Genomic DNA, 26,737 nt, shown 5'->3' with positions numbered 1-26,737 from the left:
GAAAAAAATGTGTCCACAAAAGTGGAAAAACAGCATGAAAACAGATGAAGAGTTCTCCAGATTCTCCAAGGTTACTGTGTGTGACACGATGAAGTAAAAAACAGTCCTACACCTTCTCCAAAGGATAATCACACAATCACCGCGTGAACCCTCCACCACATAAAATGGGGGCTTACCAGATTTAATGGATCCTACTCACAATTATATTTGGAGGATCATATGTGCTTGTAGGTATACATAGGCTATTTTTGGAGTGTTGTCTTTTTCTGGAAGGCTTTCAAATGTAGCTATTTTCTCTGCGGTATGTCTCCATCCACATAGATCATCATAGGTAGTGGGATAGATATAAAGGAAGAGAGCAGGGACCACAATAGTGTAACTCCGTTTTTCGTTTCAAATAATTTAATTAAAAATTATCAAACTCACGTGTACAAAGAACATAAGCGCTTTTTCAGTAAAATCTCAGGCTGCAGTGAAGTCCCGACGCGTTTCGTCTTAAGCAGACATCATCTGGGGTACAACTTCAAGGCAGCCCTCCAGTTTATATAGCTAGACCCCCAATCAGGACAAGATTTCCTCCATCAGTGTCACCACCCATCACTTCCGGTATCCAACATGGCCGCCGGCGTGCGTTCCACGCCTCTTTTTAGTAATGTGAAGGTTCTAGTCAAATAGCTGTTAGATCCCATACTCTTATATATATTAGACGAATGACTTCCGTATATTTAAACGAACGTCCTAATGCCAATAACGTCCAAATAGAACGCAGGCATAAACATTGAAAAGTTCAGCCGATCTTTTAACCTTAGCGGAAGTAAAAGTAAAATGAACGTGACCCCCCGCGTATCTCACGAACGGGAGTGGTCAGCCTGGAACGCACCAACTTTATCCACATCCCGGCGCCATAACGTCACTTCCGTGTCCCCGTACTCAAAAAATAGACGTATAAAAGAACGCCATCTCTAGGGTAATGTACAGATCGGTACAAGAACGAATCTTTTTTATATATTAGATAAGGAAAGTATAGAATATATACTCTCAGCTGAGGGATATATCTAGTAGAAAAAGCATTGGTAAAAAATAAGTAAAAAAGTAAAAAATATAGACAACATTAAACATTCGGACGCTGCATCAAAATAGGAACGCAGTGCCTATAATCGCATATTAGCTTGTGTAGCCACATTTCACAGGAAAAATAAATAGAGAAGGCAAATTTCGAAAGGATATTATTTCCAGAAATTTTACCCAAAAAAAGTAGTTAAAATCTACCTAAGGGTATTAACTGAAAAATGAATGGAAAAATGTGACCAGATCCACTCAAATAGGCGATTATTACATCGTAACACTCTTACATGGACGATGGCTTACGCATAAAAAGGGAATTTTTTATTCTAATTTTTAAAAATTGAAAGTATAAAAATATAAAAACTTATAAAAATCAAATGTAGTCATGAGTTTTAAGGTATATATATATATATATACTCAGATGTAGCGCTCTATTAATATAGTGGCCCAATCAAAAGGAGACCGGAAGTAATATGTGTCGACACATTAGGTGGACCAAACCCGAGTCGCCTTTAACCATCTACAAGTACACAAAAAGTACATTTTCCCCACATATTTCTACCATATATACCCAAAAAAGGAGGGGATAAGTGGAATAAAGTAAAAATATAGGTAAGAGAGATGGACAGACCTCATTTATCATCGATAAATGCATCTATATTGCACACCAAGTCCGAACCAAACGGGGAGTGGGACCCAACACCCTACATCAACCATTATCGATGAATGCATTGATGTCCCACTCCACGTTTAGACCAAACGGGGAGTAAGACTTGATAGTGTATATCCAATACGTCTCTAACTTGGATACACCCCTGGTCATGGCACCCCCCCTCCAGGGTGGCGTATACCTATCAATGATCAAAAACTCTGTTCCTGTAGGGTCACTATTGTGACACTGCTTATAGTGTCTAGGGACAGTGTGTTTTGAATCTTTACTCTTGATAAGGGATATATGTTCGCCTACCCTGATTGCAAATGTCCTAATCGTCCTCCCTACATATTGCTTGCCACATGGGCAGGTGATTAGATATACCACATACTTGGTGTCACAAGTGCAAAAAGGCTTGATACTATGTGTCTTATTAGTGATTGTAGAGGTAAATTCAGTGGCCTTACGTCTCCCTAAGGTATTGTATCTACATACACTGCACTTTTTACAGGGGTAGAAACCCGTCATATTGTGGAAAAAGGATGGACGATTGGGTGGATCTAAGATATTGGGGGCTATACTCTTCTGTAGGGAAGGAACCCCCCTGAAAAGTATCTTAGCTTGTTCGGGTAGCTTGGGGCCCAACACAGAATCGTTTTTTAGTATACTCCAATGTTTGTTTATAATAGACTTGATCTGTCTATGCTGTGATGAAAACGTTGTTATCATAGACCATCTGTAAGTATCATCAGGTGCATTTTGTGTTTTCTCAACAATGAGGTCCTCTCTATTGGTTTCCGCAACCTTGCATATTTCCCTATCCAAAATAGCTCTATCGTACCCCTTATCTTCAAATTTCTGCCTAAGATTTTTGGCTTGTATTTTGAATGTCTCTAGATCTGTACAATTCCTCCGGAGACGTAGAAACTGGCTCCGTGGAACAGAATTAAGCCACGCTCTGTGGTGGCAGCTATCTAGGGGAATGAAGCTGTTCCGATCTGTTTCTTTGAAATGTGTTTTGAACACAAATTTATTATTTAATATTTCAATTTCTAGATCCAAGAAGTTAATCTTAGAGGTGCTCATTTCTAGCGATAATGAGATACCCCTATCGTTGTGGTTCAAAGTACCAAAAAATTCTCTTAGCGATTCAGGTGTGCCATTCCATAGGAGGAGGATGTCGTCTATATATCTTGCCCATAAAGCCAACGAGGGGTTATGATGGGCATAGACGACATCCTCCTCCCACTTTGCCATAAATAAATTGGCAAGACTGGGGGCAAATTTGGCCCCCATTGCTACACCTCTCTGCTGTGAATAGTAATTCCCATTAAACCAAAAATAATTATGCTCGGTTGCAAACTCAAGCAGTTCAATGAGATAGTCGCGTTGGAAAGGCGCTAGAGAATCTTCTTGATCCAAAAAATAGCGGACAGCTTCTATACCCCTTCTATGTGGAATGCAAGTATATAGAGAAGCCACATCTGCTGTGGCAATAATGCATTCATCCTGGGGAGTTATATTTGCCAGTCTCCTAATTGTCGCTCCTGTATCCTTAAGATACGAAGGAGTTTTTTTCACTAAAGGTTGCAGGTAGAAATCTATATATCGACCTATACGTGAGGTGATAGAATTGATACCACTCACTATAGGCCTGCCGGGAGGGTTAATCGCATCTTTATGAATCTTTGGTAGATAATATATAGTGGGAATTCTTGGAGCAATAGGGATCAAAAATGATTTTTCTTTCTTATTCAGAATTTTCGAGTCGTATCCTTTCTCGACAAGGCTCTTAAGTTGTCTTTTGTAAAGATTTGTGGGATTGTTAGGGAGTAATTTATATGTCCCCGGTTCTTCTAGTATCCTGCACATTTCGGCTTTATACTGTTCCTTGTCCAGGATAACAATCCCACCCCCTTTGTCAGCAGGACGCACGACGACCTCCTTTTGTTCACACAAAGAGTTAAAACCGGCCTGTGAGAGGGTGGACCTATTCACATGCTTAATAGGAAGTTTCTCTAGGTCACCAAGTACAAGATCCTTAAAAATCTTTACCGCCGGAGCTGTAGGTACAGGGGGTACAAATAAAGACGGGTTAGATAACCCTGAATGTACAGTGCCAAACGTGGCTGCTGTATATCCTGTTCTAAACGGATTAGTTGTCAAATATCTTTGAACATTAATTTTCCTAATAAATTTGTGTACATCTATGAAGGTGTTAAATTTATTAAGACTTTTGGGGGGTGCATATTTTAATCCCTTATCCAATACAGATAACTCTGCTTGGGAAAAGGTTTTTTTACTTAGATTAAAGACACCCTTTCCTATCAAACTCGCCTTCTTTTTCCTCCGCTGTAGTCGTTTCCCCCCTCTGCACCCTCTCTTGGATCCTGGCCTCTTTTTTTGGTATATGGATCCTCGCAAAAATCCTGATTTCTAAAATTACTATTGGGTGGATTGTATGTAGATGGTGTATAGGCATTGTTTCTAATTTCATTGTCTCTCTGATCCCTTAGTGGAGAAAACCTGTTGTATGTAGAAACTGGAGCTACATTATGATTTTGAGACCCCACATAGTGCGAATTCGGGGGTGCACGTCTAGGTGACGGAGAGTAATAAGATGTCTCATTATAATCTCTAAGCTGGTAATCATCGCGGTTGAAAGGACGTCCTCGATTGGACCCTCTTCCACCTCTTTTACCCCGATGATTACCCCTCCCCCTCTGTGGCTTATTAGGAGTATGGGGGTAAAAATGTTGTACCGTGTACTGAGAGGGTGGTAGGCCCTCATCAGGGTATCTCTGTACAACATCACCATGGGGCATAGGGGGTTTGACTTCCACAGGCCTCATAGTGGAACCGACATCTTGAGGTCCACTTGGGGGTTGTGTGTCCATCGTAGATGTGGTTTGTAATGATTTTTGCCAACTGAACACATTTCCTGTCTTATAGTCGTTAATGTCTCTAGAATATTTTTTCTGTTTTTTGTACTTCTGTTCCCTGTCTTCCTTCTCTAAATGATTTAATAAGTTAGTCATGACATCAGAGCTCCACCTACAGTGGGATCTAGCGTTCCTGCAACAATATATTGCGGAACACATGGTCCCCAGAAGCCTGAGATGGGACATTTACCCTCAACAAGGCGAGCAAGACCTTGAGTCTTGGTTCAAGTATTTTAACGAAGCTGGAATTAACCTTCTAGGCTTCTTGACTACCAGAAAGAATAATAGGTTGGGACTTTTAGATAAAGAAATTAAGGAACTTAGAGATAAACTTGGAGGTTTTAAAAATACCCCAGAATATAATTCTCTTTCAGCTAACTTATTAAATCATTTAGAGAAGGAAGACAGGGAACAGAAGTACAAAAAACAGAAAAAATATTCTAGAGACATTAACGACTATAAGACAGGAAATGTGTTCAGTTGGCAAAAATCATTACAAACCACATCTACGATGGACACACAACCCCCAAGTGGACCTCAAGATGTCGGTTCCACTATGAGGCCTGTGGAAGTCAAACCCCCTATGCCCCATGGTGATGTTGTACAGAGATACCCTGATGAGGGCCTACCACCCTCTCAGTACACGGTACAACATTTTTACCCCCATACTCCTAATAAGCCACAGAGGGGGAGGGGTAATCATCGGGGTAAAAGAGGTGGAAGAGGGTCCAATCGAGGACGTCCTTTCAACCGCGATGATTACCAGCTTAGAGATTATAATGAGACATCTTATTACTCTCCGTCACCTAGACGTGCACCCCCGAATTCGCACTATGTGGGGTCTCAAAATCATAATGTAGCTCCAGTTTCTACATACAACAGGTTTTCTCCACTAAGGGATCAGAGAGACAATGAAATTAGAAACAATGCCTATACACCATCTACATACAATCCACCCAATAGTAATTTTAGAAATCAGGATTTTTGCGAGGATCCATATACCAAAAAAAGAGGCCAGGATCCAAGAGAGGGTGCAGAGGGGGGAAACGACTACAGCGGAGGAAAAAGAAGGCGAGTTTGATAGGAAAGGGTGTCTTTAATCTAAGTAAAAAAACCTTTTCCCAAGCAGAGTTATCTGTATTGGATAAGGGATTAAAATATGCACCCCCCAAAAGTCTTAATAAATTTAACACCTTCATAGATGTACACAAATTTATTAGGAAAATTAATGTTCAAAGATATTTGACAACTAATCCGTTTAGAACAGGATATACAGCAGCCACGTTTGGCACTGTACATTCAGGGTTATCTAACCCGTCTTTATTTGTACCCCCTGTACCTACAGCTCCGGCGGTAAAGATTTTTAAGGATCTTGTACTTGGTGACCTAGAGAAACTTCCTATTAAGCATGTGAATAGGTCCACCCTCTCACAGGCCGGTTTTAACTCTTTGTGTGAACAAAAGGAGGTCGTCGTGCGTCCTGCTGACAAAGGGGGTGGGATTGTTATCCTGGACAAGGAACAGTATAAAGCCGAAATGTGCAGGATACTAGAAGAACCGGGGACATATAAATTACTCCCTAACAATCCCACAAATCTTTACAAAAGACAACTTAAGAGCCTTGTCGAGAAAGGATACGACTCGAAAATTCTGAATAAGAAAGAAAAATCATTTTTGATCCCTATTGCTCCAAGAATTCCCACTATATATTATCTACCAAAGATTCATAAAGATGCGATTAACCCTCCCGGCAGGCCTATAGTGAGTGGTATCAATTCTATCACCTCACGTATAGGTCGATATATAGATTTCTACCTGCAACCTTTAGTGAAAAAAACTCCTTCGTATCTTAAGGATACAGGAGCGACAATTAGGAGACTGGCAAATATAACTCCCCAGGATGAATGCATTATTGCCACAGCAGATGTGGCTTCTCTATATACTTGCATTCCACATAGAAGGGGTATAGAAGCTGTCCGCTATTTTTTGGATCAAGAAGATTCTCTAGCGCCTTTCCAACGCGACTATCTCATTGAACTGCTTGAGTTTGCAACCGAGCATAATTATTTTTGGTTTAATGGGAATTACTATTCACAGCAGAGAGGTGTAGCAATGGGGGCCAAATTTGCCCCCAGTCTTGCCAATTTATTTATGGCAAAGTGGGAGGAGGATGTCGTCTATGCCCATCATAACCCCTCGTTGGCTTTATGGGCAAGATATATAGACGACATCCTCCTCCTATGGAATGGCACACCTGAATCGCTAAGAGAATTTTTTGGTACTTTGAACCACAACGATAGGGGTATCTCATTATCGCTAGAAATGAGCACCTCTAAGATTAACTTCTTGGATCTAGAAATTGAAATATTAAATAATAAATTTGTGTTCAAAACACATTTCAAAGAAACAGATCGGAACAGCTTCATTCCCCTAGATAGCTGCCACCACAGAGCGTGGCTTAATTCTGTTCCACGGAGCCAGTTTCTACGTCTCCGGAGGAATTGTACAGATCTAGAGACATTCAAAATACAAGCCAAAAATCTTAGGCAGAAATTTGAAGATAAGGGGTACGATAGAGCTATTTTGGATAGGGAAATATGCAAGGTTGCGGAAACCAATAGAGAGGACCTCATTGTTGAGAAAACACAAAATGCACCTGATGATACTTACAGATGGTCTATGATAACAACGTTTTCATCACAGCATAGACAGATCAAGTCTATTATAAACAAACATTGGAGTATACTAAAAAACGATTCTGTGTTGGGCCCCAAGCTACCCGAACAAGCTAAGATACTTTTCAGGGGGGTTCCTTCCCTACAGAAGAGTATAGCCCCCAATATCTTAGATCCACCCAATCGTCCATCCTTTTTCCACAATATGACGGGTTTCTACCCCTGTAAAAAGTGCAGTGTATGTAGATACAATACCTTAGGGAGACGTAAGGCCACTGAATTTACCTCTACAATCACTAATAAGACACATAGTATCAAGCCTTTTTGCACTTGTGACACCAAGTATGTGGTATATCTAATCACCTGCCCATGTGGCAAGCAATATGTAGGGAGGACGATTAGGACATTTGCAATCAGGGTAGGCGAACATATATCCCTTATCAAGAGTAAAGATTCAAAACACACTGTCCCTAGACACTATAAGCAGTGTCACAATAGTGACCCTACAGGAACAGAGTTTTTGATCATTGATAGGTATACGCCACCCTGGAGGGGGGGTGCCATGACCAGGGGTGTATCCAAGTTAGAGACGTATTGGATATACACTATCAAGTCTTACTCCCCGTTTGGTCTAAACGTGGAGTGGGACATCAATGCATTCATCGATAATGGTTGATGTAGGGTGTTGGGTCCCACTCCCCGTTTGGTTCGGACTTGGTGTGCAATATAGATGCATTTATCGATGATAAATGAGGTCTGTCCATCTCTCTTACCTATATTTTTACTTTATTCCACTTATCCCCTCCTTTTTTGGGTATATATGGTAGAAATATGTGGGGAAAATGTACTTTTTGTGTACTTGTAGATGGTTAAAGGCGACTCGGGTTTGGTCCACCTAATGTGTCGACACATATTACTTCCGGTCTCCTTTTGATTGGGCCACTATATTAATAGAGCGCTACATCTGAGTATATATATATATATATACCTTAAAACTCATGACTACATTTGATTTTTATAAGTTTTTATATTTTTATACTTTCAATTTTTAAAAATTAGAATAAAAAATTCCCTTTTTATGCGTAAGCCATCGTCCATGTAAGAGTGTTACGATGTAATAATCGCCTATTTGAGTGGATCTGGTCACATTTTTCCATTCATTTTTCAGTTAATACCCTTAGGTAGATTTTAACTACTTTTTTTGGGTAAAATTTCTGGAAATAATATCCTTTCGAAATTTGCCTTCTCTATTTATTTTTCCTGTGAAATGTGGCTACACAAGCTAATATGCGATTATAGGCACTGCGTTCCTATTTTGATGCAGCGTCCGAATGTTTAATGTTGTCTATATTTTTTACTTTTTTACTTATTTTTTACCAATGCTTTTTCTACTAGATATATCCCTCAGCTGAGAGTATATATTCTATACTTTCCTTATCTAATATATAAAAAAGATTCGTTCTTGTACCGATCTGTACATTACCCTAGAGATGGCGTTCTTTTATACGTCTATTTTTTGAGTACGGGGACACGGAAGTGACGTTATGGCGCCGGGATGTGGATAAAGTTGGTGCGTTCCAGGCTGACCACTCCCGTTCGTGAGATACGCGGGGGGTCACGTTCATTTTACTTTTACTTCCGCTAAGGTTAAAAGATCGGCTGAACTTTTCAATGTTTATGCCTGCGTTCTATTTGGACGTTATTGGCATTAGGACGTTCGTTTAAATATACGGAAGTCATTCGTCTAATATATATAAGAGTATGGGATCTAACAGCTATTTGACTAGAACCTTCACATTACTAAAAAGAGGCGTGGAACGCACGCCGGCGGCCATGTTGGATACCGGAAGTGATGGGTGGTGACACTGATGGAGGAAATCTTGTCCTGATTGGGGGTCTAGCTATATAAACTGGAGGGCTGCCTTGAAGTTGTACCCCAGATGATGTCTGCTTAAGACGAAACGCGTCGGGACTTCACTGCAGCCTGAGATTTTACTGAAAAAGCGCTTATGTTCTTTGTACACGTGAGTTTGATAATTTTTAATTAAATTATTTGAAACGAAAAACGGAGTTACACTATTGTGGTCCCTGCTCTCTTCCTTTATATCTATCCCACTACCTATGATGATCTATGTGGATGGAGACATACCGCAGAGAAAATAGCTACATTTGAAAGCCTTCCAGAAAAAGACAACACTCCAAAAATAGCCTATGTATACCTACAAGCACATATGATCCTCCAAATATAATTGTGAGTAGGATCCATTAAATCTGGTAAGCCCCCATTTTATGTGGTGGAGGGTTCACGCGGTGATTGTGTGATTATCCTTTGGAGAAGGTGTAGGACTGTTTTTTACTTCATCGTGTCACACACAGTAACCTTGGAGAATCTGGAGAACTCTTCATCTGTTTTCATGCTGTTTTTCCACTTTTGTGGACACATTTTTTTCATATTTATTTACTTGGACATTCTAGCTTTACATATACAGTAATTGAGTGTTTATATATTTCTTTTTTATGTGTTTTGTGCACAGTCTAACACATGTATTGACTACATTGGTCACATTGTAATGTGGTAAAAACAAATAAGCGCTACACGTTTTTCACAAAAATTTATATAACAATGCGTCCTGCTATTTAATCCTAATCTTTCTTTTTTCTTTTTAATATTTGTTATTTATTCCCAATATTTATTTATATATTACCCTACCTGTGCCCATACAACAATGCGTCCTGCTATTTATTCCTAATCTTTAATTTTTTATATATTACCCTATATTTGCCTATATAAAAATGCGTCCTGCTATTTATTCATTATATTATCTATATATACACACACACACACTACTGAAAACACGTATCATTATCTGTAAACATACATCATCTCATTACTAGGGGTGCAATGGATCAAAAAACTCATGGATGGGATCGTTCCTCGGATCTGAGTCACGTATCGGATAATTTTTCAGATCAGCAAATAATTGAATTTGCAAAAACCTGTGCAAATTCCACCAAAATACAGTCCCCACTGTAATTTCCATGTCATCTCCCCCACTGTAATATTGGCTGAAAATGGATGGGTATGGCTGTGTATTGCCTAGTATGGCTGGGTATTACCCAGTATTGCAGGGTATGGCAGGGTATTGGCACGGAATTGCAGAGTATTGGCAGGGTATTGGCTGAGTATGAAGGGATGTCTGTGAGACTGCAATTGTCACAGAGCAGCGCTGTGGGCACTACAGATGCAGCCCACAGCGCTGCTGCCATCCGATTTCTACCCTCCACTGTACAAATCTGTACAGAGAGGGGAGAGAGGAACCAACGTCATCATGACGCTAGTTTTTTAACAGGTGTTCGCTCCGTCATTTGACGGAACAATCACATTCTAAATGCCGACAGGTGCACTAAGATGCCCGCCGCTCCAGAACTAGGCCGAAGCTGCAGCCTTTCCTAAGTCCGAGACCGCGTAGCGCTCCAAAGAATCACGGTGTGTGTGCCGATCCAGACGTGGTGACCCGTTTGGATCACGGATCAGTGCCGATCCGTTGCACCCTACTCATTACTCAGGTTCGCACATGTAGGCTTAGCCTCAAACTTTTGAACCAGGCCTCCAGGCTTATTCACCACCAGTGCATCACTCAAGCCATAACCTACCATGCCATGCCCCTAAACATGCCCTAAAAAAAAACACATGAAACATCCCGGAAATGTCTTATGCACAAGCACAAGAAATTTACAATCATATTGTGACGGGAGGGCACATGGAACCCAGAAGCCCTTGTCTAAGTCACCCTGTGCCATCCTGGTACTGATTACCTCCGGAGATGTACTGTCTGGTCACCTAGGCTGACTTAAGTGCTGGGGTAATTAGCATGTTAATTATGTAATTGTATTTTAAATTGTTGCTATAGGGGAGGGGGGGAGTATCCATGAGCACCCCTACCTCATTATCTAACCCCCTTGTGTTAAAAGTGTATAAAAAGGCTGTATTCTGTCCAATAAAGGATTCAAGATGCTCCAACTATTTTTGGCTAGACTTGTATTCAATGCAGCGGTGAGAATATATCTCTCTGATAGTCAGATTCTAGGAAGCGGGTATACTGACGGAAACACTCAATCGGAGTGTGGGATCGGATCCGTCACACATATATATTTCCAACAACTTCATCAGTACAGCCTCACCTGTGTCCCCATGTGAAGCTGCAATGTGCACAATGAAGCAGATAGATAGAGTGCCCCCCTACTTTGGACCACCATTATGTCTATCACAGGCACAAAATTGGAGGCACGGATTTGTCAACCAAACACAATTGCCTTTGGTTGACAAAGCCCCACCTACTCCTGCCCTGCGCATGTGATCGTTAATAATACTAATAATAATAATGTTACATAACTAATAACAATATATAATGATCGAAAAATACTAATGATAGATAACTAACAAACAATCTTAGCTGTAACAGCCTGCAATCACGTTTATCAACTCTTCCTCCATGCTCTTTTCCCATATGGGCCAATTATTTACACTAAATGTAATTTGAATATTTGAGGCCTTGCTATAGGCTATGTGTACCCCACAACTCTCAACTTTACCCAAGCATTTTTTTCGCCCTAAAAGCTACTCAGTGTGAAAGGGCTTTGACCTTACAATGCTCCACACACACTATCATCTCTCAATCTCTGGGTAACAGATCGAGAACGAGTCCCACTTCTTGTCAAAAAGTAGGTGACATTCTGCATCAATTCATCTCATTGATAAATGACTGTGCCTGACGCAGAGTGCATTGTTCCCCTCCCCCACTCCTAATCAGTCTACCTCACGCTCCATCATAATCTGCAAGCCCCTCAATGTCTGTGAGACTGTGACTGATATACCGTAACACACACACTGCCTGCCACTCACCTACTTTGTCATTTCATCTGTCACACTGAGAGACAAATCTTTAGCAATAAAATATGGAAATTGTTTGCCTTCTATGTAGAGCTAGACCAAAATCAAACCACCCATGGTGCATTAATAATCAGTTTCAAATAATTTATTTTACTAATAATTTTTTATGATAACCAAATATGGGATTCATGGAGTCTAAAGAAAGTTATCTCCTATACAACCCACTACCTTATGTTATAATAAATGTTCCAAAACCCCCTGAATAACCATACTCAATCCGTAAAGTGACATAAATGTAACTTTTATTATATAAACTCGTTAAAGGCAATAAGTTTTATTATAAAAACAAAAATAATTAAAAAAATGACCAGGAAAGGGTGAAATAAACCCCCCGTATTGCAAATGGGAGGAAAAAATTCCCTTTCGACCCCTGTATCTTCTAGGCGATCAGACTTTGTTTTTATTGTCCCTGGAAAGCGGCAACATGACTGGAGTACTGCAGACTTACCGGCTGCCGTGGCCCATACCTCAAAACCCCCAACAACCTTAGTAATAAATTAAAACACCACAAATATCTAAATGGCCATAGCAGCCTTTTATTAAACATATTGTAAAAACATAACCAAACATTATTATATATATTCCTGAGACTAAACTGGCTCTTGAAAGCTGGTGTTTTGAAGGAGGAGCATGGTCTACCACTTTTTGCTGTATCAGGCTACCATTCCATACCACGGCCCACAGCCGCGAATGACCTGGCTCGAGGACACTTTTATCAAACCTTACCAGCCTGATACAGCCCTAATACCAAAATATCAAGATGACGTCACTGAATTATAGGAGGGTCCCATACCACAGAAGAGACCCTCCCACCATACACCACCTAACCTCTTGACCATGCCCACCTTCAAAACTCTGAAACCCCTGCCACCGACGACACAATTGAGAAACCTCACACTTGTGCGGCCCGCCACACACTCGAGGCCCACTGGATTCCATCCTGCAGGCCCAAGCACCACATGTCTATCCCAACAGCATTCAAATGACCCCCATCAACCCTCAGGTAGAGCCAGTTATCCCCCTCCAATTCGGCATGGCGCACAGCAAGGCCACCATTCCGTACAAAAAAATCCAGCCACCTCCTTACTGAGCTTGATCCGAGCCTTATTCAGCCTCTCCACCGATCTTGCAAGACGCCAGGAGGCCCTACCCATAATGTCGGACCAAACCAGAAGAGTCTGTGGAAAAAAAGAGCGTAAACGCAAAAAATCTAACTTTATGTCCCTGATCAATTCCCTAGCAGGACGGAGTCCTAGATCATTCCCCCCCAGTGTGCACTACTAAAATATCAGGAGGCTGGTCCAATCTGGCATATCGGTGAACCTCTGGCAACACCCTTGACCACACCATCCCCGGGACTCCAATCCAGCGCACTTTTGCCAACCTTCTAGGGAAGCCGAGTTGGCGGCCGTCCGGGAGAACCGCAGCCCGCTTTGTACCCCAAAACACATAGGAGTGTCCGATAATCCACACCAAACACTCGCTCTCTGAAAGACAAAATATAGTAAAAACAAACAACACTCAAAACAAAGGACAAACCCCACCAACACGTGGAAACACAGTACATACCACAACACGACCACCAAAAAACACACCCAGGTATACACGATACAGGACACATCACAGGAGATGTGGACGCACACATACAAACGAAAACGCCGGGATTCCCAACGACCAATCCGCTGTAAGATTTGGTCGTCTAAACCCCACCTGGCCGCCTCAGTGGCCGCCCCAATACGAAATGAATGAGAGGCATAAGCCCCAGGATCCAAACCACCCACCCGCAGACATTTCCGAAAAACAGCCACGAATTGAAAACGGGACAACGCAGAACCGTCAGCGTGAGTCAACAACGGGCCCGGACCTGCAGTCCGCAACCCTAACCAACGGGCCACGGTCGCAACTGGGCAAGCCGGAGAGGAACTAACCCGACCGAGCACCAGCGTAAGTCCCCGGCCCGCCTGATCAGTTTTAGATCTCCTCATACGCAAGTACAACCGTTCCCCTTGCAAAGTAACGTCGTCAACTCCTAAACCCCCGGCGACTTTAGTCGAGGGGCTCACTAACTCCCCTATCCTCATTGCCCCAAAAAAGGCTAAGACAAAAGGCGTCTTGAACAAGATCGCTTCCAAAGGCGTCGAACAGACACCTGGTAATTTATCCAAAAGCATTCCCAGAATGTCAAAAGACACCGGGCGTCTAGAATCGGGCAACTGCTGCCCTTTTCTATAACCCTTCAAAGCCTTGCGCACCAAGAAAGATTTTGTAAGATCCCCCAACCCGTAAAGCTGGAAAAAGAACGCCAGCCCCGCCATTTTCCTATTCAAGGACGCGATCGAAACCCCTTCCTCAAAGTTCTTTCTGATAAAATAGAGTAACACATGTAACTTATCCTCGTCATTTAAAACCTCACCTACCGAACTCACCAGCCTTTGCCATTCCTCCCAAACCCGCTCATAAGCTGCCCAAGTACTGGAACAAACTGACCTGCGAATTAAACCAGTCACGGTGGAGAAACAATCTTCCACAAATAATCCATGCAGGGAATTACAAACCGCTCTGCCTCTGGCGCCAACTGATGGAGATGAAGAACTCACCGAGTTGATCGCTTGCACTACTCCCAGATTATCACAATGTAACCACACGCGTTTGTTCCAAAAGTCCTGACCCCAAATGTCCACCGCTAAAACTATGGGGAACAGCTCCAGCAGAACCAAATTGCGAATGAAGGTCGAATCTCTCCATTCTGCCGGCCAACACCCTGCACTCCACCTCCCACCCAAATAGGCCGCATATCCGTCAGACCCAGCCGCATCGGTATAAAGATCCAAATCAAAACTGGACACCGCCGCCTCCATCCACAAAGATCTCCCATTATAATGATCAAGAAAAGTCTTCCAAACCCGCAGGTCCTCCCGATGCGACCGAAGCAGCTTAATGTAATGATGTGGAGAAGTCACCCCAGCGGTGGCCGCCGCCAACTGCCTGCAAAAAACCCTCCCCATGGGCATAATGCGACAAGCAAAATTCAGCTTGCCCAAAAGAGACTGCAGTGCCCTCAACTGCAATTTTTTACAATCGCACGCGAGCTTCACCTCTCTGCGAAGATCCGCCAATTTATCCACAGGCAGCCTACATTCCATCTTCCGCGTATCAATCGTGATACCCAAAAATTTCAGCTCCTCTGTCGGGCCCTCCGTCTTCTCAGGCGCCAACGGCACCCCAAATTTTTGGAACAGATGCTGCAAAGTAGACAACAGGATCTGGCATATCCGAGTCCCTGGGGGACCCACTACCAGAAAGTCGTCCAAATAATGCACTACAGATTGCCACCCGGAGACATCACGGACAACCCACTCCAGAAAGGAGCTAAAAGTTTCAAAGAATGCACAGGAGATAGCGCAGCCCATGGGTAAACAGCGATCCACAAAATACTTTCCCTCCCAAACGCACCCGAGGAAACGAAAGCTCTCCGGGTGAACCAGTAGTAGGCGAAAAGCCGATTCGATGTCAGTTTTCGCCATCAAGGCTCCTTGCCCAAAGGCCCGCACCCATTTGATGGCATCATCAAACGAGGCGTAAGAAACCGCACATAACTGAGGATCAATGGCATCATTGACCGATGATGGTGGATGAGACAGATGGTAAATAAGACAAAATTTGTTGTGCTCTTCCTTGGGAACCACCCCAAGCGGTGACACCACCAAATTCTCCAATGGGGGAATAAAAAGCCCCCGCCATCCGCCCGAGGGCCACCTCCTTTTCCAATTTGTCGGAAACCACCACCGAATGGACTCTAGTTGATCTCAAATTATCGCTCTAGGAAGGCACTGTGGATAAAGTACAGGGAATCTCTCAAAACCTTCGGAAAAACCTCGAAAAAAAAAGGCGGAACACTCATGCCGGAAACGGCAAGAAACCCCGAACTTGCAAGAGCTGTCGTTGAACCGCCAGCAATACCCCTTACGATTTGCGGCCAATCGTGCGGAGGCACTAGCACCCCCGGCGCCCCCAGGAAAGGGTTGTGGTGCCAATCTCGCCTGCATCATCAGCTTCATCCACAACCCTATATCCTTGTGGTCCCAGCGCAGCGAAGGCCGAACCGCCTTTCGTTGCCGAAATTGTTTGTCGTAGCGCAGCCACGCTACGCCCCCATAAACCCGCTGAGCCTCACTAATGGAGTCCAGGTAGCAAAAAAGGGGGGAACAGTACTCAGGCGATTTTTCGCCAAGCACGCTAGCGTAAATGGTGAAAGCCTGTAGCCAGTTGCTGAAAGTTCTGGGAATCAGGCGATACCGGCGTTTTTCTTCTTCCTCCTTTTTACTGTCGTCTGGCCTAACCTTGTCCAGATTAAATTTTTCCAGCGGCAACAACGCGAAGTTCTCCACGTAGCCCTTCTTCAGATGCGTTCCTTCACCTCAGGCTTCAAGTGTGCCCCGAGGGGTCCCTCGAAGCACACATAAACCTCCCCTCTGGCAGCGTCCGCCAACCGTATCCCGTCCCTTCCGTAGGCCTGGTATCCACCGTAGCCTGCGCTGCACTTGGTCCCGCTACCGCCTCCACCGTCGTCACAGTCCGACCACTGGATCCATCCAACGAGCTTCCCGCGGCGAGCTGTCCACTGTCCCCGCCGACATCCAAGCACTCACTGGCGATACCCCTGGGGCTGGAGCGCGGCCAGACCCACCAGCCAGCAACTCCTTGCAGCCCGCCAACCAAGTGTGCAGCATGCGCTCCACCATAGGCATCCTCCACTCTGTGCTGTGGGCTGGAAAACGCTTGGTCCGTCCCCCCCGCCGGGCGCATGCCGATGACGTCATCCTCTTCAGCCTCAGACGCACGGCTGCACGCTCCGCTCCTCCCACGCTGTGCGCTCTGTCTCGTCCCGAGACATGCGCCGCTCTCCTCTCCCGCAGCGGAGGCTGTGATCAGGACTCCTCACGTCCGCCCATCTGTCTTCTGTCCCGGGGGGTCGCAGCCGCCTCAGTAGCCAGGCCAGCACCCGCGGAGGACACTCTCCCCCGCCAAGCTCTGCCAGCAGGAAGGGGTTCCCCCCGCGTAGCAGCAGCCGCTGTCCGTCTCCTGGAGGGCTCAGTGCAGGCATCAGCAGTGTTGTTGGTACACCTGCCCGGGTCCCGCCGAAGAAGAGGATTCCTCCCGGCCCCAGAGGCAGTAGAGGGAGTATGCCTCTTAGCCCTGGGTGCCGAAGGGTCCCGTTTGCCGGGGCTCCTAGTGCGGCGGCCGACCCTAGGGGTCAATTCAGGGCTCAAACGCTCAGGTGGGTGAGACCTCCTAGCGTGCTGTGCACATGGGGCAGAACCAGCTTGAACCTGCCCTGACCCCTGCAGCATGCCAGCCAGCTGCTGTTCAAGCCACTGGGGCCCATTCACTAATGCTGCCGCCCGCAGCTGGCCTAACATGCCCTCTACATCAACCATCATTAAATTCCCAGCACTGACCTGTAACTGCAAATTCTCCTTCCCTGGCTAATTACTGACTGACCCTGTCAAACCCCCCTTATAGCCTACACCCTCTTAGACTCCGCCCTGACTTGACCTACTCCCCCTACCACGCCTTCCCCTGACCCAATGCCTGTGTACCTCAATTTTTGTCCTAACCTCTTTTAACATCTGCCCAGCTACAGCCTACCCTGCCCCCCCAGTCATGAGGGCCTTCCACTATCATGCTCTGCATTACATTCCAGGCCTTCTCCTTTATTATTGATCAGGCTTAAACTAAGTCTTTGGCAGTCTCTCAAAATAAAGTCCCAGATGATATTCTTTTCTATTGCTCATAAGGAAACACTTGGGTGAAAGTCCACTCCGATTCATCCACAATCAGGGAATCAGACGTATCTTCCTCAGGCTGTCTTCTGGTCTTCCTTCTCCCATCCAGCATGGTCTTCTGCTTTGCCTGCTCCATTTCTCGATGCTCAGTACCTGAAAAGAGTAAGAGAAAAAGCAGATTATATGTTCCTTACAACTAAAGCTGCAACTAACGATTAATTTTTCTGTCGACTAATCTATCGATTCATTTTTATTTAGTCAATGACTATGCGATTATTTTATTTATTTATTTTTTAATGAATCTAGTGTTTTTTTGTTGATTAGCTAATTAATCCTTTGGATAACCTTGAGAGTATTGGCTGGCAGAGTATTGGCTGGCAGAGTATTGTATGGCAGAGTATTGGCTGGCAGAGTATTGTATGGCAGAGTATTGGCTGGCAGAGTATTGTATTGGGCTGGCAGAGTATTGGGCTGGGTATGGAGGGATGGCTGCTTCCATCTGACCTCTCCCCTCCACTGCACAGATCAGTACAGAAGGGAGAGGGAAACCGACGTCATGTCATGACAACGGTTTGTTTACAAGTGATCACTCTGTCGGAGTGATCGCATTGTAAATGCCTGGGTGTAGAAAGATGGCTGCCACTTCGGAGCTAGGCCGAAGCCGCGGCCTCTCCTAAGGCTGAGACCGTGGAGCGCTCCGCGGCATGTGCCGATCTGAGCGGGGTGACCCGTTCAGATCACGGATCGGTGATGATCCGTTGCACCCCTAGGGACGGCAGCACGGAGGGGGACAGCTGCACTGAGGGGGAGAAGAGAGGGGGACGGCAACACGGAGGACAGCTGTAGATACTAAGCACTGTGACGCATGGACGCCCTGCACGCACGTCGACCTATTTTTGTATTCAACGTAATCGATTACGTCGATTCATCGTGGCAGCTCTACTTACAACTGTACCATAAACATAGCATCTTTTTCAGGCGCTCTTCTGGTCTGCCTCCTCCCATCCAGCATGGTCGTCAGCTCTGCCTGCTCCACCTCTCGATGCTCAGTATCTGAAAAGAGTAAGAGAAAAAGCAGATTATATGTTCCTTCCAATTGTGCCAAAAACATGGCTCACATTTCTCTATCTGGCCATTGCTTAATGCTAAATTGTCGTAGGGTGCCTACTGTTGCATTGAACAATTTCACAAAAAAGGCATTGACTACAAATGCAACTAATATACTGGAAAGTCTATACAAACACAGGCCTGCTCAATAGCAGCCCTATGTAGAGACATGCAAGTGTTCTCAGCATTGTACATGTTTGATAAGGGCACCATATTTACACAACAAAAATATTAAAAAGTGACTTAATCTACCATTACCAACCACTTGCTTTCACTTATGCTGGTGTAGTATTCCCATCTATTTCCTCTCTATGGAGCCCCTCCCTAACCAAAACAATACATGCGTTTCCCAGAGATCATAGGTAGAGGGTTTCCCTTGGATCTCACTGAACTCAGCCATTTGAGTTGATCAATTCCTCAGCTTCACGCTCGTGGAAAGTAACAGTGGCACATGTCCTACTGATGATTACAGGCTTAGGCCCTTTGCTATTACACTTATTCATGACGGTGCCAGACCGCTCATTTAAATCTGTAGCTCAGCATAAAGTGGTTTTCAACACACCTAAGCCACTGCAGGTTTAACTTTGAAGACCCGACTTGCCTGGCTTGCAGTATATTCAAAACACTTCTATGCTACTGCCAGCTACTCCTTCTGTAAATCTCTAATTCGGCCTTTTCCCTCTTTTCAGATTCTAGATGTAGAGCATGCAGGAAGTGCAAACCAAACACACCAACTGCCCGCACCTCTCACTCCCTGTACCCAAAAATGGAGACTACATTTTGAAGAAAATATCTGGGACTCCATCTCAAACTCTGTTCAAAGGAGAAGCATATCCATCCAGCCATCTCCGTAACAACAGACAACTTCTAACTAGTTCTGGCCATGATAGGAAGGGTGCAACACCTTCTAGTCCTGATGGACACCAGAAAACCTTGCAGCTTTATTCTTCCTAAACGGTGTACGCAGCATCTTCCCCCAGCACAAGCAACAAATCACCACTGAAAACCCAGCTTCTTCAGGTGATATTTTGACTTGTATCACTGCTTTACTAAACATCCAAAAACTGCACATACAACCCAACTCATACCTTCCAAAAATATGACAAAACCGCATTAATTGGACAGAACAGTTACTCAACTTTAGGGCTGCATCTAACAATTATTTTCATAATCGATTAATCGGCCGATTATTTTTTCGATTAATCGGATAAGAAAAAAAAACTGAAAAAAGGGGAGAAATTTATATATAATATATATATATATATATATATATATATATATATATATATACACATACACACACACACACACACACACACACGTCCCCCCCAGTATAGATGACACATTCCTCCCCTCTCACATGGTGTCACTGCCCCACCTCCTCTCAGTGCTCCCCACCCCCCCTCCGGTGTCTCGGGTTTTCTCACCCCTTCATGGTGACATCGGCTCCTCCTCGGTGTGCCGGGGTGGTGTGGGGCGGAGTCTCAGTCCGGACCCGCCACACATGACTCGGCTGACTCCTCCAAATGGAGCGAAGGGCACCCCGAAGCCGGGAGATAGATGCACGCATGTGCAGAGCACAACCTCCAATCACGGCAGAGCTGGAAAGCTTGGAAGGCTGCTGGGTAGAGGGGGGAGGAGGAGCCGAAAGCAGCGCAGGCGCGTTGCTGGCGGGACGTCAGCTGGGTGGAGAATGCAAGCAAGCGTAGCTGCGTGGTCATGGACGTGGTGCATGCGTAGGACACGGGAGGATACACAGGATTCTAACGGACCGGCAGGGGGGAAGGTGCGGACTAGGGGTGCAACGGATCAAAAAAACTCATGGATTGGATCGTTCCTCGCATCAGAGTCACGGATCGGATCAATTTTCGGATCAGCAAAAAAAAATAACACTATCCCCGCCCCCCACAGCCACATTTTATTTAAATAAACAAGGTATAACACTATCTCCCCCCCAATAAAATGCAGCTTATTACAAGCATAAAAACATAGTCAGCATATCACTGATGATTTGTGCCAAGCTCACCACCGATCAAAGTTCCTCCAAACAGACCGCCATAATGAGTGCCGGGATGCCTATTGGCGCAAATCATCAGTGATATGCTATGTTTTTTATGCTTGTAATAAGCTGCATTTTATTGGGGGGGAGAGATAGTGTTGTACCTTTTATTTAAATCAACAATGTGGCTGTGCCGAGCAAGTGGAAAGGCTTAGATAGTAGTTAGTTATTATCTAATCCTATCTAATAGATAGTAGTTAATTATTAGGTTAGATTAAGTAATAAATGTAGTGGTACCTGCATAAAAGAAGTTTTGAATGAGGGCAGGCAAGGCATCCAGCGTGACTCCTCCAGAATTCCTTCACTTGGGCTGACACAGGCTGAACACCGTGGTGGGGGTGACGTCAGCGCGCAGCTCGCCGCCGGGTGTACCAATCATTTAAAATTCAATACATTTTTGACAACGTCCTAGAATATTTGTGGATTATTTTCCATATTAATTTAGACTAACACATTTTTCATGCATTTAGTGATATTACTGACCTTTATACTCAAGTAGGGTGCATGCTATTTGGAGTCGTGCATCCAATATGGCTTCAGGTGATCACTTAACATTGAATATTGTTCGACTTTGTAAGTACTCTTTTGTAAACTGTAAAACACAGAAACTTTTTAAATGCAATATTTTGGAACCCTTATCTCTTAGTCAAACTATATATAAAATATATAGCTTATCTATTAAATAAAAAATTGTTAAAAATAACCTTTTTCTGCTGGCTTTGGAGCAGTCATATTACTCATGCCCGCTTTATATCTCCGTATGAAGTCTTATTCTGGAGGAGCCGTCCTGCCCGGCTAATGGCAGAGGCAGGACGTGACGTATCACGTGTCTCCTCCACAAAATCAGTCTTGGAGGTGTAAAGCAGCCAGAAGTCACATGACTGGCCTCAACACAGCTCACATTTGGTATTTCGAATGCTAGCTTAAATCCACTTACATAGTGTGCTAGGCCAGCCTGTAATAGAGCAGCCCTTATTTCTGTCTTCAGAGCTAAGATGGCATACAGAAAGTGGCAGAATCAGTGAGCTTTTTTAATTTTCACGGGCAGCTGATAACAGCACGAGCACTGTAATCTGCTTTTTACAATCCAGATGCGTTATATTTTTTGGGGTTAACACTTAAAGATTTAATTGTTGACTTAACTAAATAATATGTGAAAAAAAAAGCTATTACCATCAAAATAAGAACTCCACAACTACTGGTGTCCTCTTTGCTGTGGTTTAGAACATATATTTTCCATTGGACAACCTGGTCTTTGCGAGTGGCCATCCGCAGGAATAAACTATATAACCAAAAAAAATAATTATTATTTTGGTAAATTGCACACTTTGTGTGTGTTTATTTAAATAACTTTTGCACGAGACACACTTACCCCCAGTTATGGTGCAATGTAGCTGCATATGCAATTTTAGCTCCCATTGGGTCTATGACAAACATGGCCTGCTGTGCCATGCTGAAAATCTAAAATAAAGTTCAAACTTTTTGATAAACAAAATTTGCAATTTCACATCCATAGAGCAGATGCACTCTGCAAGGTCATTGTGTAAAAGTTGAATATCTATATACACGTAAGTTTGAAACATGTCAAGGATTGACCAAGACTTTTTTGATTTAGAATTGTGCCCATTGCTGTCATGAAGATTTAAGAAAAGTTTGGTATTCATTGAGATGTATACATTTTATGACGTTTGCCAAGTTAATCTGATTTTCCTTTCAAGATAAGTTAACACCTATATACATGACATAATTAAATAATAGAGTCCAATAACAAGAGTAAGGAAAGGTAAACTTAGAATAAATACCACTAAAATCCAGTGTTGTCCAGCGTTAATGGGACACACCCAAATGTCCTCTGGATAAATATTCTGCGCAAAAGTGTAGAAATGGAGTTAGTAATCAATGTGATACATTACTTACATATAGCTGTAACCGCGATAAGTAACCCACCTTTCCAAATCTCTGTATTTGTCTATCAAAAAACAATGTACTGGCGACAACTGCACAAATCTGACGAACAGATTCCTGTGTAATATGAAATTAAAATTGATCACGCTGAATAATAACGAAAACAGAATTGCACATATTTCACAGAAGTCACACTTGCCTGCTGGCTTTTGATTAGGACATGTAGGTATGCGTCCATTACCTGTATTTTAAACAAAAGAAAATACCTATATGAACACATTTGACATTTGACTTTAATATATTTTCTAGAGTAGTGAAGTAGTCTCTTACCTCATCTACCAACCACTTTGTTGATCGCAGCGTTTTAAATGAGGAGACAAAAAGCGGGTAAGGCCGACAACAACAACCTGTGAGTTCTCATCTTCTCTCTGCCATAACATTTGAACTGGGGAAGCAACGTTAAAAAAATGAGCATGATTATCAAAACATTTAAGGACTGGCAAAAAAGAAATGCCGAAGTTTTTATGAAATGCCGTAATGGCCAAATGATAGCTGAGGCAATACCAACAGGGCAACGCCAATATTGACCAATCAGATCAAAGTAGCAAAAGAATGCAGTAAAACTATGCCAAACAGTGGCAACTTTAACCAAACTCTACAGGCCAAACCAACAGGGCATGGCCAAACATATGACCAACGGGGTCAAACTAGTAAGAGTGCATGAAAGCAATGCCAAACAGTGGCAACTTTACACCCAAACTAAAAAGGCCATACCAACAGGGCATGGCCAACCATATGACCAACGGGGTCAAACTTAATAAAACTACCTCTCTCTTCTACGGTGTGCACGATATTCCGTGAAGTATCTATTGAGGGCTTAAAATTCAACATTGACGTTCAATGACATGTATAAACCAATAAAAATGTTTTATACTGCATGGAGGTTCAACACAGTGACAAAATGTTGGTCAAACTTAAACATAAAATTATATATTTGTATATATCTAATGCAGATACTGAGTTTACTTGTACCTCAATAGTGACCATCATGTTCTGTTCCGGTACTTTTGCAGCATCACTTTTGACAGAAGTTCTCTGTTGAGCTGTATTCGAACTGCTGTGTCCTGTAAGCGTTGTCATGTATTTTTCATCACCTTCCTTAACCTCATTTTTAGAGGCATAAAGGCATTATTATAGAATGTTTGCGGAGAAATTGGCTCCGAGATTCATGGAAGCCTATAACTCAATACGGGAAGGGAAGCAAATTCCAACAGAAACATTACTGGCGCATATAACAGTAATACCAAAAGAAGGAAAGGATCCCTCCCAGTGTCCCAGCTACCGACCTATTTTGTTGTTGAATGTGGACCTTAAATTGTTCACAAAGATATTAGCTATGAGATTGTTAAATTTGATACCGGAATTAATACACCCTGATCAAGTGGGATTCGTCCCAGGGAGAGAAGGAAGAGAAAATACGCAACGAGTGGTGAACACAATTTACCTGGTACAAAAATTGCATAAGTCAATGGTGATAGTATCTGCGGATGCAGAAAAAGCGTTTAATCGTGTAGATTGGATATTCTTAAAAGCGGTATTACAACATATAGGCCTGGGGCAGGGGATGCTGAGATGGATCCTTAACAGATATTCAAAACCAAGTGCTAGGGTGAAAGTGAATGATAGATTATCAGAGCCATTCTCCATTTTAAAATGGAACATGCCAAGGATGTCCCCTCTCACCCCTGATATTCATTTTGACAATAGAACCTTTTTTAAGGAAAATATGTGCCAATGTGGATATCAGGGGTGTAAAAATAAAAAATGAAGATCAAAAGTTGGCAGCTTATGCAGATGATCTGATTTTTTTTGTAACGTCCCAAATTACATCTCTCCCGTCTTTACTAATGGAGCTACGAGAATATGGGAACATATCTAATTTTAGAATAAAATTATGGAAAATCAGAAGCAATGGGGGTAGAAATAGATTCGCCTCAGCTACAAGCAATATCCACACAATTTGATTTTAGATTTGACAAAAATGTCAAAAAATCTAAATGAACTGTTCGAACTTAACTATATCCCACTGGTAAGACAGATCAAAAGTGATCTTCAAAAATGGGACAAAGATTTTTACATGGTTTGGGAGAACCAATATTATTAAGATGAATGTGATGCCTAGATATACCTAATACAAACTATACCGATTAAGATCCCTCCAAGCTTTTTTAAGGATCTTAGATCAAGATTTATGAAGTTCATCTGGGCTGGGAAACCAGCAAGAGTACGTCGAGATATCTTAGTACTCCCCAAAGGAAAAGGAGGGATAGGACTCCCAGACCCAATAAAATATCAGGAAGCTTCACACTTAGGCAGAGTAGTGGAATGGTGCAGGCTTAAAAACGAAAAACCGTGGATACAGACAGAACAAGCAGCGATAGATATCCCATTGGAAGGATTAGTGTGGATTCCAGATACAGAAATACCAGCAGGAATGAGAAAACATCCAATAATAGGGGAGACACTACGAATAGCTAAAAGAGTATTTAGAAAAACATCTATTTCAAGAATTCCCAGCCCGCTCCATCCCATCCTGGGTACCCCGGCATTTCTACCAGGAATAACGGATCCAAAATTCAAAACAATACGAGACAGAGGCTTTGTCACGTACCTTCTAGTAGCGAGCCCGGATTGCGGAAAGAGGCCTCCATTACAACTCCCACTACCGGTTTCCTGGCAATGTAACAGGGAACACAGGAGTAAGAAGGGGTACAGGTGCCTGGCAGGATCAACAGATGAGAAGGATGGATAGGTGAAGTTCAGTGGAGCAGGTAATCACAGCGAATGGATCAGCAGGTAACTTATAGCAGATAACACGGTTCAATGGAGCAGGTAACTTGCAGCAGATGAAAAGCAGTGCAGGGAAGTAGGCAACTTGTAACAGATGAACAGTGCAATATACACAGGCACTTGCAGCAGATGAACAGTTCAATATGAGCAGGCTACATGCAGCAGTGTTATATATGAAATATGAAATAATATGAAATAATTACGATATTTTAAAGTCTTAAGTATATGTTGAAATCAATCAATTCTTGTGAGACGAATTTCCTTAATTGGATCTGAGTCAGCGTAATTCAAAAATGTGTATTTATTTGTACACATTTAAATACAAAAGGATGCTTACAAAAATAGTACAATGTTAATCATTTGTATAAAGTTATTGCATGTATGGAATAACCCTTTGTCTGCAGTGAAGAGAGATGAATTAGCTTGCCTGTTTTGATCTTTCAAGAATACCTCTGCCTCGTGGCAAGGGCAGGAAACAACAGGAAGTCTCCCTGCCAGTATTACCATTATATATTAACCTACATTCCTGAGTTCCGGCCGAAAGATAACTCCTCCTTACAAAAGTGTAGACTGAGTGATTGATTACTATAACAGAGCTAACATGTGTTAACACTTAAATCACAACTCCACAGTCTAATGACAGGATGTGAGGGAGAAGGAATATTTTAGACTTAGAGTCTAGAAAAACATTGTCTCAACTTACATAAGCCTTCTCACTTACATATAAAATGACTTTCTAAAAACA

At 43.1% G+C, this 26,737-nt stretch overlaps 1 long non-coding RNA gene across 1 annotated transcript; it reads right to left on the bottom strand.

The window, feature by feature from the left end:
* Window positions 1-22,381: 22,381 nt before the first annotated feature.
* LOC143997692 (uncharacterized) lies at window positions 22,382-25,893 on the bottom strand. Its single transcript, XR_013277719.1, has 6 exons — window positions 24,175-25,893; window positions 23,473-23,587; window positions 23,185-23,383; window positions 23,040-23,102; window positions 22,610-22,698; window positions 22,382-22,519 (listed from the first exon to the last, which is right to left on the bottom strand). It is a non-coding gene; the product is annotated as an uncharacterized LOC143997692 (long non-coding RNA).
* Between the last annotated feature and the right edge of the window lie 844 nt (window positions 25,894-26,737).

The sequence above is a fragment of the Lithobates pipiens genome, unplaced genomic scaffold (assembly GCF_037356315.1).
Source record: "Lithobates pipiens isolate NorthernLeopardFrog02 unplaced genomic scaffold, aLitPip1_a1.2 Scaffold_19, whole genome shotgun sequence".
Lineage (NCBI taxonomy): Eukaryota > Metazoa > Chordata > Amphibia > Anura > Ranidae > Lithobates > Lithobates pipiens.
Note: the sequence above shows the minus strand (reverse complement) of the source record. Positions and strands in the feature narration are given on the sequence as shown.